Source organism: Petaurus breviceps, unplaced genomic scaffold (genome assembly GCF_028583685.1).
Source record: "Petaurus breviceps papuanus isolate PSGF00001 unplaced genomic scaffold, PetGlider_PUasm1.0 90760, whole genome shotgun sequence".
NCBI classification, from domain to species: Eukaryota; Metazoa; Chordata; class Mammalia; order Diprotodontia; family Petauridae; genus Petaurus; species Petaurus breviceps.
Window position 1 is genome coordinate 8,777,443 of NW_027187338.1, and position 12,946 is coordinate 8,790,388.

Here is a 12,946-nt window from a genome sequence, read left to right on the forward strand (position 1 = left end):
CTTCAAAATCATTCTTTGTCACTTTGCAGTTGTTTTCTGAGGCTCCTTTTGGCTGTAGTTGTTCTTTTGTGTCCAATTCTTCATAATCTTGTGGACCATAGCATATTAATAATATTCATGAGGTTTTCTTGGCAGAGATGTGAAGCAGTTTGCTATTTTCTTCTCTAGTGGACTAAGGCAAACAGAGGTTAAGTGACTTGCCTAAGGTCACATGGCTAGTGTTTGAAGCCAGATTTGAACCTCAATCTTCCTGACTCCAGACATGGTGCTTTATCCACTGAGCCATCCAGCTGCCTCCTTGATTGTAGTTACTGTAGCATTATTCCATTCTTTGGGAAATTCCTTCCTTCCTTCCTTCCTTCCTCTCTCTCTTTCTCTTTCTTTCCTTTCTTTTCCTTCCTTCCTTCCTTCCTTCCTTCCTTCCTTCCTTCCTTCCTTCCTTCCTTCCTTCCTTCCTTTCTTTGTAAGGGATCAGGTACTGCCCTCAATTTTTTTTTTTTGCAGAAGTGCCTGACAGAATAGGCTAGAATAGTACTCAGAGTAAAATCTCTGAGAGCATAGACTCTGATGAAAAGGTATCAAGGCCAGCTAATCTCCATGTATACTTTGGTCCCATCCTCGCTTGTCTTCTTCAGTGTTTGCATTCCACACCACTGCTCTCCCCCATCAGATATTATCTTTCTCATTCTAATTTTCAGTCTCGCCCTGTCTACTGCTCCTCTGAAGCTGCCCACAAAAACACCTCCATCCCCAAAAAGACAGGCACAAGGGCTATATTATTATACCCTCATGATGACCCTTGGAGGAAGGAGCTATTATGATCCCCATTTTGCAACTGAGGCAAATAGAGGGTAAGCTATTTACCCAGACTCACACAGCTTACTAGATGTCTAGAGGGGGAAGCAGGATTCATACCAGGGTTTCCCTGACCTCATTGACTGTGGCTGTATTCCCGGGGCTCTGTCCTGGACCCTCTTCTCTTTTTTTTCTCTATATTCTCTCACTTGGTGATCTCATCAGTTCCCATGAGTACAATTATCATCTTGATTCCCATGGTTCCCAGATCTACAGGGTTAGGGTTAGATCTATATATCAAGCCCCAGTCTCTCTCCTGAGCTCTGGTTCCTGGATTTCCCACAGGCATCATTCTGAACTGAGCATGGACAAAACAGATCTCGTTCACTATCCCCTCCCCCTCATTTCCCTCATCTTCCAAATTCCCCTGTTACTGCTGAGGGCACCATCAGCCTTCCAATCACCAAGATTCCCAACCTCAGGGTCGGCCCCAACTACTCCCTCTCACCTCAGATCCAGATTTGTTGTGGTTGTTGCTTTTTAGTCGTTTTTCAGTCGTGTCCAACTCTTCCTGACCCCATTTGGGGTTTCTTGGCAGAGATACTAGAGTGGTTTGCCATTCCTTCTCTAGCTTATTTTACAGATGAGGAAACTGAGGCAAACAAGGTTAAGTGACTTGCCCAGGGTGACACAGCTAATAAGTGTGTCTGGGGCTGAATTTAAACTCAGGTCTTCCTGACTACAGATCTGGCATTCTACCCTCTGCTGGCTAGGACAGGGCTGGGGGAGGGGGGGCAGGAGAAGGGAAGGATGGGTGGTGGTGGAAATCATCCTTTAATTATTTTATTTAGCTTTAAAGTGTAAGAGACCTGGGAAGGCAGCAGGAGGCCAAGTTATGAAAGCTGTGAAAAATAAAAAAGAGGATTTTATATCTGATCCTGGAGTTAATGAAGGCACAATGCCTGACATGTAGTAGGAGCTATAGAAATATTAGCTATTATTGTTGTTGAGTTTGCTAGGTGGTGTAGTAGATAGAGTGATGGGCCTAGAGTCAGAAAGACCTGAGTCCAAATCTAGCCTCAGAAACTTGCTAGCTGTGTGACCTTGGGTAAGTCACTTAATGGCTGTTTGACTCAGTTTCCTCAACTGTAAAATGGAGATAATAAATAGCACCTACCCCAGTGATGATATCTGTAAAGTGCCCTGCATAGCACCTCACACAGACCAGGTGCTAGAGCAATGCTAGCTATCCTATTACTGTTGTTATTATTTTTTCCTATCATCATCATTATTATTACTGAATGGGGCTGGGGAGGTGGCACGGTCAGACCTGGGCTTTGGGAAAATCGCTGTAGTGGCTGAATGGAGGATGGATTGGAGCAGAGCAGAAAGACCTGAGCAGGCAGACCCAGCATCAGCTAGTACAATAATCCAGGAGTGAGGGGATGAGGAACTGCGCGGGGCGGTGGCAGCATCAGAGGAGAGGAGGGGGCATATTGGAGAGAAGGTGCAAAGGCGAAAGTGAGAGCTCTGGACAACAGGTTGGATTTACAGCCTTCCTTTCTTTCCAGTCTTCTTATACTGCTCGGTAGGGATAGCCACAGCACCTGCCTTCTGGGGGTGTAGGAAGGATCAGATGAGAAAATAATTTTAAAGCACTTAGTGCAGTGCCTGGCACAGTGGGCACTCTATAAACGCTCAGTCCCTTCCTTCCCCTTCCTTTCCACACACTCCACTGGCAAGCCATACTGATCTATTTGCTGTTGCCTTTGCACTCACTGCCCACCATGCCTGAGATCTTCTCCCTTCCTTAGAGCTATATGTGCTCTCTCCCCCTCTCCCCTTCTCCCTCTCTCTCCCTTTTCCTCTCCCTCTCCCTTTCCCTCCCTCCCTCTCTGTCTCTGTCTTTTTCTCCCTATCTCTGTGTCTCTCTGTCTCTGTCTCTCTGTTTCTGTCTCTCTCCCTTTCCCTCTCCCCCCTCTGTTATAAGGTCTGTCTCAGGATCTCTGGCTTCTTTTGACTTTCACATCAAATCCCACTTTCTGCAGGAAGCCTTTCCCAGACCTAGCACCTTCCCTTCTAATGCCACCTTGTGTCTGTTCTATATGTATCTCATGTGTTCCTTACTTATGTACAAGTATCCTCCCCTATTAGAATGTAAACTCTTTGAAATTGGTGACCTTTCCCCCCTTATTTGGATCCCCAGCACCATGCCTGGCACACAGCAAGCAATTAATTGTAACTGACTTATTTATTACATGTTACTAGGTGGTGCTCTGAGTTCCACCTTCCCTTCATTCTCCCCTTAGAAAATGAATGGATGTGGACTGCCTGCCTGGATCTCTGTGCAGGGACCCTCTCTGAGTTTACAGGGCTTGCAACTCAATCTCCAGCCTCCTAATGCCTGCCCAGGTTCTATCTTGCCTTGTTTAGCCTAGGGTTTAAAATATACAGATTAGCACACTATATTTCATAGCTTTATCAAAATGTCTTCATACCCTGTTCTATTAATAGTCTTATCTCTTTGCCAACTTCATGTGACCCAAAGGAACATACACTCTTATTATAGATTATAGTACATTTACTGAACAGAGACAGGAATAAAAAATACGACATCAAAATGCCTGAGCCATCCACCGTTCTCAAATCTGGTCTGAAATCTCAATGTCTTCCCTCCTCTGAGTCTTCAGTTCACCTGAATGAATGGTTTTTTTTTTTGCTTTTTGGAGGGCAATTGAGGTTAAGTGACTTGCCCAAGGTCACATGGCTAGTTTTTGTGTGTGTGTGTGTGTGTTAATTGTCTGAGGTCGGATTTGAACTCAGGTCCTCCTGACTCCAGGGCCAGTGCTCTATTCACTGCACCACCTAGCCAGTTGATGTTTTTATGGGAACACTTTACAATGCTGCATTTTCAGTCTTTGAAAGAAAGGGAAAGAGTCACTGGAAGAACTTGAAGGGACTTCAGAAGTCACCCAACCTCCTCCCTTATTTTACAGAGAAGGAAACTGAGGCTCAGGGAGTTTTAATAACCTGCCCAAGGTCAAAGAGGTTGTAAGTAACAGAACCAGGATTTGACCTCAGGTCCCATAACTCCAAGGTCAAGGAGCTTGGTGTTTCAATAGGTAGGCGTCAGCACCAAGGTCAGGAGCTGGATCCGTCTTCTCATGCCCCAATCTCTGCCTAGCACACTGCCCCTCATCATCTCTGTGTTCTCTTGCCAGGCTTCTCTCAGGGTGCCTGCCATCTTTATAGCTTATGGAGGTTCAAAAGCTTCTGTCTCTAATCCATGGATGCCCAGCAGAGCAGAGACAGCCCCCACACACATACCCTACCCTACGAAACAGGCTCGTTGTCCTTGCTGTGTGCCTCTGGTATGCCTGGCATGCCTGCTATAAAACGTGTCCTCTTTGTTTTAAATGGTCTGCCACAGTACAGCATTATATGACCTTTCCCTAATGTGTTTATGATAAAAGACTCAGGCAATTCACTCCCAGGCTCTGCATTTTGCCTTCTCTCAAGCCTTCAGAGATTCAGGAAATTGCAGGGGATGTAACACAAGCTGTTTCAAAATGTGGGTCATGCTTCCACCCTATAGCATTTCTTCATTATGTTATGAGATTTTCTTGTTTACTTATTTGTTCAGTCTCTGTAGGCATTTGGGGCTGGGGTAGGCTTCTTTGCGAGGACTTCTTTCCTTTCTCTTCTTTTTCTCCTTATTGTTTTGGTTTTGGTGTATCTCCTTGTGCCATACTTTGGGAGCCTGTCTCGCTGTTCTAAGGCGGGAAGAGCTGGCTTAGAATGCAGTCTCTCATACAAGCAGTGTGATCCTGGTCAAGTCACTTAACTTCTCATGACTTCAGTTTCTCCATATGTAAAATGAGGAGAATAACAGCAGCAATCTCTCAGAGCTGGTGTAAGGATCGAAGGAAATCAAAACCCTTCACAAATGTTAGAGGGTCACATACATGTTAGTTTTGGTAATTATTGATAATGATGATATTTGTGAAGTGTCTGGCACAGTACTTGGCCCATAGTAGGTGCCATATAAATGCTAGCTATCCTCCTCCTCCCCCTCCTCCCCTTCCCCCTCCTCCCCTTCCCCCTTCTCCCCCTCCTCCCCTTCCCCCTCCTCCTCCTCCTCTTCCCTTCCTCCTTCTTCTCCCCCTCCTCCTCTCCTCTTCTCTCCCTCCTCCTCTCTTCTTCCCCGTCCTCTCCCCCTCCTCCTCTTTCCTCCTCCTCCTCCTCCTCCTCATCATCCTCATCATCTCATTCTAGCCATCTTTTCTGACGGACTTCAGACAGAGTCAGTTCAAGGACAAGCCAGTAGCCTGCTCCTTTCATTCTCCCTAAAGAGGAGATTTAGCCACCCGAAGTTCAGGTGCCTGTGTGGGTTGGAACTGTAGGTCCAGAGCCTGTAAGGGCTAGATACATAACCTGCCCAAGGTCAAACTAATAGTAGCAGGCTGGATTTGAATTCAGATCTAATGCTGTTCCCACCACAGGGTCCAAAGGACCCTTGATCCTCCTCCCTCTGCATGGAGAGTCAGGTCTAGACAGGGGTGCTCAGGGGCATCCCTTTCCATGCCCTTAGCCCCTACCTAAGGCTCAGGGAATGCACGGGGTGGAGTGGCTCCAAGGGAGCGTTCCTGCATGGGGGAGGGAGGAGCAGAGGTTAGCAGAGCACCAGCGACACCTGGCGACTCACTTTGCACATTTCATTTCATCCTCTGCCTCAACCCCAAAATGCACATCCCGGAGGGAGGCAAGAAGCAATGGAAGGGTGGGAAGTGGAGGAGAGAGGAGGGGAAGGGAGAGGAGGGAGGGGCCCTGAGTTTAGCCTAAATTCAAAATAACCTGGGCTTGGTCTGCCCTGCCTGCACAGGGAGGGAAGGAGACCCAGGCACCTCCCTTCCACACACACCCTTACCCTGCTTGCCCCAGGGCCTGACCCAGGCCTACGCTTCCAAGGAAGGGCTGCTGCTCACTTCCCACCCAGCTCTCAGCTTGATCTGGGATGGATTTTCTTTTCTCTCTCTTTCCCCTTCTACCTCTTCCTCCTCCTCTGGAAAGTCATTTAACCAAGGCCACAGCACAAGGAGTAGAACAGGAACAAGTCAGGCATCCTGAGTGCCAGCTGAGGGTTCTGAATGCCAGTCCTTACCACTCCCAAGCCCCCTCTGTTCTCTCTGCTTCCCATCTAACTCAACTCAGTCCTCCTTTTAACTTCCTGAACTCCACTTCCATTTGTAAAGGAGACAACATCAGTTTGAAGGCCGTGAAGGGAGTGTTTAAGAAGCTCTCCTGTAAGCTTGCAACATGGTGTAAAGGAGTTCTTTAATCAACTCGAGAGGATTAATGGGCCTTGGTCATTAGATAAAGGCAATTGACCCACAGAAACATCTAGTGACCAGCGGGAAGAATCAGACCAGCTGATTTATCCCCTTTGGGCATAAATCAGAAAGCAGGCCAGCAGCCTATGAGTGGGAGGTGGTCTAGGCTTGGTGCAGAAACAAGATAACTCCTGGACCTCTGACCTGCAAGTTAGGAGCCTTAGAGAGTCAGCGAGAGCTTTGGCCAGAGTCACTCGGGTCAGGAGCAGGGCTTGAAAGCAGGCCTTTCTGGTGCCAAGGTTTTGTCTTCAGCCACCACAGCCAGCTGCCTGCCACAGTCCCGCTCATATCCATCATTTTTTATGGCTCAGTAATACTCCATTATATTCATGTACCACAGTTGGTTTAGCCATTTCCTGATCGATGAACATTTTACTTTCCAACATAGATTTTAAAAAGATGTGCACTGGGGAAGCAAGCAAGGGAAAAGGAACTGAGGAGTAGTACAGAAAGATGAATAACATCTCTCCCCAGTGAGATGGGAGGGGATGAGACAGCCAGGAAGCAGAGCAACAGAGAAGAGGGAGGCCCTGACTGTGTGCAAAGGTGGAGGAGGGGGGATCATGGAGGGACTGGGCCAGAGAGGAGTGGGTGATGGGTCCTTCAGCAGCAAGCAAAGCTCAGCCTCCCCTCCCCCTACAACCCCCCTCCCACTCCTTGGTGCTGTCTTCAGCACACACACACACACACACACACACACACACACACACACACCGTGAGCACAGCTAGACAGAGGCTTTAGAACTGGGACAGACTTTAGAAATCATCTGCTTCAATCCATTTAGTTTTATAGCTGAGGAAACTGAGGTCCAGAGATAGGAATGGACAGGACCAGCATCACACAGTCAGTGGCAGAACTGGGATTCATCAAGGTCACACTGAAATGGAGAAAAGGCACATTTGAACTCACGTCTTTTGATTTCAAATTCAATGTGTTTCTGTCTGTTTGTGCACTACACTAAGTTACTTCCTGCACAGGTACCAGTATACAAACATATACACATAAACAGAGATAAGTGGATATGTAAACATATATGTATATGGACATAGTAGAAATCTATGAGATACGACCACACAAAAAACATACACCCACGTACCCATGTGTCCACACAGACAGTCACACCCGGAGGTTTTCAATAGGAAACAGAAGCACACAGCCATTCAGTCAATAAGCATTTATTATGCCCCTACTATGGGAAAGGCTCCACGCCGCGTGAAAGACACAAAAGACAGAGCAGTGCCTGCCCTCAAGGAGCTTACAGTTTAATAGGGAAGACAACAAGTGTATACAAACAAGGAATATACAGGACAAAGAGGAAATAAATACATAAGAGAAGGAAGGCACTAGAACTGAAGGCTTGGGAAAGGTTTCCGGTAAAGGATGGGGTTTTAGTTGGGACTTAAAGGAAGACAGGGCAGACAGTAGGAAGAGATGAGGAGGGAGAGCATTCCAAGTATGGGAGACAGCCAGAGAAAATGCCCAGAGCTCAGAGATGGAGTGTCCAGTCTGTGGGTCAGCAAGGGCTCCAGTGTCACTGGATGGCAGGATTCGTGGGGGGTGTAAAGTATAAGAAGATTAGAAAGCTAAGGTGAAGGGGATTCAATGCCAAATAGAGGGCTTTGTATTTGATCCTGATGGGGACAGGGAGCCACTGGAGTTTACTGAGGGGGGGGGGGGGGGCGGTGACATGGTCGGACATATGCTTTAGGAAAATCACTTCAGTGGCTGAATGGAGGATGGATTGGAGTGAGGAGAATCAAGACAGGCAGACCCACCAGCAGCTAGTGAAATAATGCGGGGGTGAGGGGATGAGGGACTGGACCAGAGTGGCGGCAGGGTCAGAGAAGAGGGTGGACTCGAGATGTTGCAAAGCCAAAATCAAGAGGCATTGGAAAGATTGGCTGTGAGGAATGAGAGCTAGTGAGCAATCCAGGATGGCTCCTAGATTGGGTGCCTGGGGGTCTGAAAGGGTGATGCTGTTGTCTGCCCTAACTGGAAAGGCAGAAGTGGGGGGAGGTTTAGGAGGGAAGATGAGAAGTGCCATTTACTGGACATTCAGTTAAAGACATCTGAAAGGCAGCTGAAGATGCAGGACTGGAGATCGGCAGAAAGTTTGGGCATACCTTAAAACTGTATCTTGTTCTGGCCCCCTGAGCATCTCCTCCTCTTCCAGTTAGTATGGTAAGTAAATTTATAAATAACTAGTATAAAGTAACAATGGTGAGAGGTAAGATTGCAAAGGGAACCTAGTAGTCACTTATACATTAAGGGAGCACAGGGGCCACTGGAAACTGTTTCACAAATTAACTAAAACCACATCCTAAGACTATGAGCTAAATCAGGGGGACCCAACTAGGCCTTACTGTGTGGGCCCCTCTGTCCTGCTAACCACCCACCGTTATAAGCCTCAGATAAACTCCAGATGTCCAAGGCAGGACCAGCAGAATGCCGGCAAACATTATGCTAATGAACTAACCCACAAGGTGTTGCTGATAACTCTGAAACGAGTGGATGTGTTTGTGAACTAATCCTAAAATGGCAGGGTAAGAGCTAGTTTGAAACCCAGCCCAAACCCCATAAACTCCTGCTTCCCTTTCCAGCATCCTCCATCTGCTTCCAGCCCATGCTGCCAATCAGAGGCTATGACTCTCAATGCAATTCCCTTCCCCATTCTCCTGCCCAGGCTGACTGCCTGGCTCTCCCACCCCATTCCTGTCCTCCGGCCCTCTGTCTCTGTGGCCTCTGTGCTATTTGTTTCTGTCTTTCTGTGCTGTTTGCCTTTGTATCCTCTGCACCTTATTAAAGTGTGATTGGAGCATTACTCCCCACTTGCTGTCCTTCTGGCTTTTCCTGATGAGTATTCAGGAACTAGGTGGTCTTGCCCCTTACTGGATCCACAAAGACCCCCTTGTGGTGCCATTTTCTTAGTCACAATTGAAATTCTAAAAATTAATGAACAATGCAAGGCAGAATAGGTAGATTTCAGAGTCATCAGCTTAGAGATGGTGATTAGATTCATGGGAGCTGGTGAAACCACCAAGTGAAATAGTTAAAGAGGGAGAGGACCCAGGACAGAGCCCTGAAGGACACCTGTGGTTAGAGGGGGTGACCTGGAGGAAGGTTCAGAAAAGGAGAAAAGGAAGGAGTGGTCAGGTTGGTAAAAGGAGAACCAGGAGAGCGGGTGTGGGGAAAACCTAGAGGTATCCCAGTGGAGAGAGTGATCAGCAGCGTCCAAGGCTGCAGAGAAGTCAAGGGGAGATAAGGACTGAGGGAAAGCCGTTGGATTTGGCCAATAAGAGACCATTACTAACTTTGTAGAGAGCAGTGTCAGTGGAATGATGCAAGTTGGAAACTGGATTGTAAGGGGTTAAGAAGTGAACGAGAGGGGAGAATTAGTCACTTATGGCCTTTTCAAGTAGTTTAGCCACAAAGGGCAGCAGATCGGCATGCAGAGGCACACAGTCACACACGTAGACATCTGCCCACACGAAGCGGCCCAACATACAGGCCCATAGCACAGATTTAGAAGTGCAGTCACAGACTTGCATATACAGATACATACTCATATACACAAAAAGACTGACACATCCCCCGAGCCCAGAAGACACTCCTCCTTCCCTCTGCCTGGAATCCCTGACTTCCTTCCAAACTCACTTCAAATGCCACCTTCTTTCTACCTGAAGCCTTCCCCTGGTCCCCTGGCTGCTAGCATCTTCCCTGGCCTCAGACTAACTTCTGTTAATGTTGTCCAAAGTGGGTACCTGCTGATAAATCCATTCTGCAGGCTGACTTCCTTGGTAGAATGAGAGCTAATGGGGGTGGGGGTGGGGGTGGGGAGCTGGGACTGTTTGTTTTACTGTTGTCTTTGCTGTTGTTGTATCCTAGTACCTAGAGGCTAACAAGCACTTAATTAACTGCTTTTAGACTGATGATTATGCATACATGGAAACAGTTCCACTGGAGACCTGCATGCACATGCCTGTATACAATAAAACATATACAGAAACAAGCAAAAACTTACATGCACGTTTGCACATACAGATTCAGACCCAGCTCCAAACACACGTACCCAGGCCTCTCTATCCCTGTCCCAGGGGGAGGATTTGTCTGGGAGCTGAACTAAGCAGAGTCAGTCCTAGCAGACTTTCTCTCTTCCCACGCTCTTAGCTCGGCCTGGGCCGGGTCCAGTGAGATGGCCCAGGCATGGGGAGGGTGAGTTGGGGAGGAGGGCAATAATGTCAAGGTTGGGGGTAGGGTGGGATGCCTAGCCTCCTTTGGGGACTGTCACTGACTCCAGTTCCTAGCAATGCAACCACATTTCCCATCAATCTTTGGGGGTCTGATGCTTGACCTCTCCTGCCCCTTCTATGCAGACTCCTCCAGGGCAGAGCCTGAACTCTGATTCCTCTCTGTAGTCTCTGGTTCATGGCCTGATCTCTTGGATTCAAACTCTAGCGAGGCACTTGCCTGTAGGCAGCACAGTCTGACCTGGTCTGGGGGCCTCCGGGTTCCTGGGTGCTTCTGGATGCCTCTTCCTCTCCTCCCTGCCCCATTGCCCTCAGTTCTCTCTCCACCTCACTGAAGCAAGAAGGGACATCTGTGGTAAGGGAATCACATAATGCCTCCCAGAGTTGCAGAGCAAAGATTTTTGGATTATCTGGTATTTTGGGTTATCCATTTAGAGGATTATCTATGTTGGGATTATCAGAGGCTCCCTGGATTTCCTGCTGGACAGTATTATCTGATTCTGGATTTGTTGAGCTCCTGCTCTACTCTACACTGGCAGGGATACTTGAGAAGGGGCCTGCTGGGCAGATGGTGTGTGCCCCCATCAGTCCGGCTCACTTTCGTTGCCCAGAACTGCAGGTTCACAATCTACCACCAGCTCCTTTTCATGAGCCCAGTGTAGCATGGTAGCCTTAGGCCATCTGGGGTCTTGGAGGGTTTGCATGTGGTCATAGAAGAAATCTGCCCAAAGCTGCTTCTCAAGAGCACCTTACCCTTCTCCATCTGAAATGAGGTAGGGTGCCTCCTTCAGAGCCAGCACTTCTGGGGCTGGTACTTTCATTGTGGTTGACATCTTGCCAGGGTGGCCATCAGCTCAATGTAAATCAGAATCCCCCTGGCCCAGGGCAAAGGGCATCAAGGTGTTCCTGGGTCTGGGAACCTAGACACCAGTTTAGTCCTTGAGTAGGAGAGTAGGTCATCTCTCTCCTTAGAGGTCCCAGCCTACAATCAATCACCCTATAAAAGGGGTGAAGCCTTTAGGGAATGGGATGAATTCATGACTGTGGTCACCTTTCCTGATCTCTCTGCTAGCATCCTTGCCTTTCTCAAGTTAGTTATCTGTTTAAATGACATAATACCTTCATAGAATGTCAGCCCATGGAGCATTTTGTCTGTGGGTCCCCAGAGTCTAGCTCAGTCTCTGGCATTCAGCAGGTGCTCAATAAATGCCTGATGAATGAAGCTTCCTTCCAAGCCCAGCTGAGGTTCACTTCCCATTTCCCCTCCCCCCATTTCTCCATGTTAATTCTGTATTTTGTATTCCTCTGGTAGAATGTAAGCTCTCTGAAGGCAGATCCTGCTTTTAATTTGTCTCTGTACTTCCAGGGCACACACAGACGCTAGTTGCATTGGATTATGGCCCACAAAGAAAGCTGGGGTGGGCGGGAGCTCTGGAGAGCTGTTTCCTCCTTCAGTGCTGGGCCTGTACCCCAAAGCTGTCTTCCACAAGCGCTTCCCTTTGTCTATCCCCCGCCCCCGCATCTGCAGCAAGGTACCCTGGGGTCACAGATGAGACATTCTCCCCATTGTGTTAGCTCCCTTGATGTTTGTCCCCATCTGTGGGCGTGTATTTTGTCTAAGGGCAAGTTCTGGGAACAATGGATGCGGCTTTCTCTTTCTACCTCTCTGCCTTGGGGCCTGGCAGCTCCCCACAGAACACAGGGCCCAGCCAGCTCAGAGAATGACAATCCTCCCCAGCCTTCAGAAGATGCTGCCCAAGCCCAGGCTCTAAGCACATGGTGACCACTGGCATCGTCCTTATTTTACCTGGAAGGGACCTGGTCTCCCTTCCCCAAGGCCCGTTCTGGAGGGTCTCTGTTGGCCTCATGGAGCTCCACTGGTCATTCCATTCATCCACATTGGATCCTCCAGTACTCAGGCTACAGACCAGGCATTGGACTGTTCTAGCCTTCCTAACCCATCCCTAGTCTCCTGTAAAGCTCCATTCACATACCATTTCCTACAAGAGGCTTTCCTGATCCCCCACTGCTATAATAATAAAAGCTAACTTTTATTGCGCCTACTATATGCTAGGCAAATGTACTAAACACTACATATATTACCTCATTTGATCCTCTGTGGAAGAGGTGCTAGAATTATTCCCATTTGAAAATGGAAGAAACTGAGGCAGATTGCCCAGGGTCACCCAGCTACTAAGTATCTGAGGCTGGATTTGAATTCAGCTCTTCCTGATTTCAGGCCCAGTGCTCTCTCCGCTGTGATACCCAGCTGTGCCCTCCTCAACATCACCTTGTGTTTATCTTGCACCTATTTACATGTACATGTTATTTTTTGGGGGGGGGGGAGGAAGGCAGGGCAATTGGGGTTAAGTGACTTGCCCCAGGTCACACAGCTAGTGTTAAATGTCAGGCCACATTTGAACTCAGGTCCTCCTGACTCCAGGAACAGTGTTCTGTTCACTGAACCACCCAGCCACCCCCCATACATGTTATTTTGAAGGTAAGTCCCTTGA